Source organism: Euprymna scolopes, chromosome 6, assembly GCF_053919585.1.
Source record: "Euprymna scolopes isolate OS-2025 chromosome 6, ASM5391958v1, whole genome shotgun sequence".
NCBI classification, from domain to species: domain Eukaryota; kingdom Metazoa; phylum Mollusca; class Cephalopoda; order Sepiida; family Sepiolidae; genus Euprymna; species Euprymna scolopes.
In genome coordinates, this window is record NC_136487.1 from 147382033 (window position 1) to 147385159 (window position 3127).

Below are 3127 nucleotides of genomic sequence, written 5' to 3' on the forward strand. Positions count from 1 at the left end.
GAAATTCTTAAAGATGAACTAAAATGACCGAAAAATGGGCTGAAATGATTTAAATAAATAAAAAGTAAATGACTTAGAATGACTTTAATGAACTTAAGGATGAATTGAATGACCTTAAGAATGACTTGAATGCTTAAAAAAATAACTGGAATCCTTCAAAAACAACTTGAATGATCTGGAGAATGACTTGAATGGCTTTGAGACTGACTGGTTGTAAAGTTGGTGATCATTTTACATCAAATTAATACAGAAAAGTGATCCCCACTTTATATCACAATAAGTACAGCATGTAGTAAGAACAGATACTAGACTTTGATCTTGGCCAAAAGGCCAAGAAAAGGGTATTTATTTGCTCCCCCACCGAGCAAATCAGGCACAAGGCCTATTTTTAATGTGAGGAGTGAAGGGGAAATGGAGAGCAACTCCCCGGGGAATAGAGGAGCTGGATAGTGACAATTGATATGAAGGGTTTCCCCTACATTGACCAAGGTCTTATATGTGGGGTTGCCCTCACATATAGTCTTTGCTTGCAGTATCTGCCGGAATAGATACTACACTTTGATCTTCATTTATTCCGTTTAAAGAAAAAGTTACAATTAAGAAAAAAAAACAAAAAAAGCTTAAAAATCTACAGACCTTTGATATTAAAGGCCAAGCACAAAAGTGTTATAGACAGACCGAGAGACCGATCGAGTGACTTATAGAGTCGCTTGGACGCGACTATGGGTAAATTTTATTGCTTTGTACATGACACTAAAATCAATTGCATTTGTTACAACGTGACAAAATTGACAATAGATATTAAAACTGCACTCATTTTATTGACAATATTTCAAAATATCCGTTTTCTAATTTTGTATTAAACTTCCATCAATGTATAAAAATTCTTCATTTTCTATTTTTATATAAATATATATCCATAACTATTTTATAAAGCTCAGTTTTTTTTTTTAATTCGCTCAAAAGAAAAGAAAATGCTCTCAAAAATAAAAGTGAACATTTCCCATAAAATTTTTTTTTCAAAATAATTTTGAAAAAAAACTATATACAGGGAAATGTATTATTTGTTTTGAAGTTCACTTTTGAATGATATCACTTTGATTTTTGTGTCCATTTTAATTTGATGTCTATATATAAAATTGAAAATGTCTGTGTGTCTACACTTCTCTACCAAATAACTTTGTCAATTTTCAGTCTACAGACTCGAGATTTGACATAAGTGGTATTGAGATTTGGGAAAATCTTTTTTATCAGTGTTTGGCCAGAAATGTAGCTGTTAAGGGGTCAAAGTTCAATGATTTAACTTTTACAAACTCTACCAAACTCCTCCGCAAATTTTTGGACCAAACACTTGAAATTTTAGATATAGTTTACTTGGACATGGATCTAACTTTATAATTTGATTTGATCCTAAAAGAATAAATGTTAAAGGGTCATAATTAGGGTCAAAGTTTAAAAAAAAAAATGACCTCTGTGGTGTCTACCAAATTACTCGGTCAATTTCAGCTCTAAACATTTGAAATTTTATATAAAGGGTATTCAGACATAGGGCAAGCTTTTTATTTTTTTAATTAAGTGTTTTTTGTTGAAAATATGGCTTCCAAGGGGTCAAAGTTCAAAAGATTTTACCTTTGCGGTCTCTAGCAAACTATTCAGCCAATTTTTGGTTTAAACATTTGAAATTTTACATAAATGGCATTCAGACATGCAGCAAGCTTTTTAATAAGTGTTTGAGTAAAAATTTGTCTGGCAAGAGGTCAAAGTTGAAAGTGTTGACCTTTGCAAACTCTACCAAACTCCTCCACCAATTTTGGGTCTAAACACTTGAAATTTTAGATGTAGGTAACTTTGACATGGGTCAAAAATTTTAATTTTATTTGAGCTCAAAACAATACATGTTAAGGGGTTAAAATTGGGATCACAGTTTAAAAAAAAATTGACGTTTGCGGTTTCTGCCAACTTTTCTCTATGGTAGTTAAGGAAGCCTATTATACAGAAAGGCATTACCGTACATATTCACACTTTTTAATATATACATATGCACATGAAGTTATGAACAGTACACAGGGCCCGAGCAAAGCCGGGCGGATCTGCTAGTTGTTAATAAATTTTCAATATGTTAACCACTTTGTTTTTATTTTAATACCATTAAATAGCCACTTTGCTTTTATATATTATTTTTCTTTTTTTTTTTTTTTTAAATTCTTTTGAGATGAGGCTTCATAATTTATTTTTGTTTATTTTAATACCATCAAATAACCACTTTGCTTTTATATATTACGAGCCTGTATGCCCAGCATTGCCCGGGTGTTTGGAGGTGTGTGTGGAGCAAAAAAAAAAAAAAAAAAAAAAAGTGGTAGTAAGCAGGCAGGTTTGAACCCGTGACGCGAAGGTGGAAAAGAAAGTGAAAGAAAATCTGACGTCTTACCGCTACTCCATGACACGACCGGAAGTCTAAAGCACTCAAATTTAATGTAGTCAATCAAAAACAAAAGATGACTTGCAGAAATGGCATTGCTTTTAAACCTCCTACAAGGTCGTTTTTAATGGGAGGGGGCAGCTCCCCCAAAAAGGGAGCACAAAGACCAGGTGTTTGTGTTCAAATAGGTTTGCTTGATTTATACGAAAAAGACAAACAAACACTGAAGACGACAGCACGGTGGAATTTTGTTTAATTCGATCAAAAAAAGATAGAGACAATGTCCGTTTGCAAATGCGAGATATTACGACCTGGGAAGTATGCGAAAACTTCTTGCAGAATCTAACCAACGTGAGAAACCCGATGCAAAAAGCCTTTCATGGACATACAAACGCTCGCGCCCATTTTGGCTTTTTATATAATAGATTTTCTTGGGGTGAGGGGATCCTTTTGCGATGAGGTTTCATAATTTGTGTATTCATTTTTTTTTGTGGACTGTTATCCTCATCTTCATAGTTGTTGCTCTTTCACCACATTTTGGCCAACTCCTCCTTTGGCCTTCTTCATTGATTAAAAAAATATATATTGTTTTATGATATATTATTTATAAAATTATGTGATAAAATTTGTGAAAATCTTTAATTATTTCCAGATGAATATATTTTAAATATTTAGAAAATTATTTATTATTTATGAAAGTTTAAATTA

At 32.4% G+C, this 3127-nt stretch overlaps 1 pseudogene; it reads right to left on the reverse strand.

Moving 5' to 3' along the window:
- Positions 1-214: 214 nt before the first annotated feature.
- On the reverse strand, positions 215-343 carry LOC145278451 (U2 spliceosomal RNA; annotated as a pseudogene).
- Positions 344-3127: the final 2784 nt, after the last annotated feature.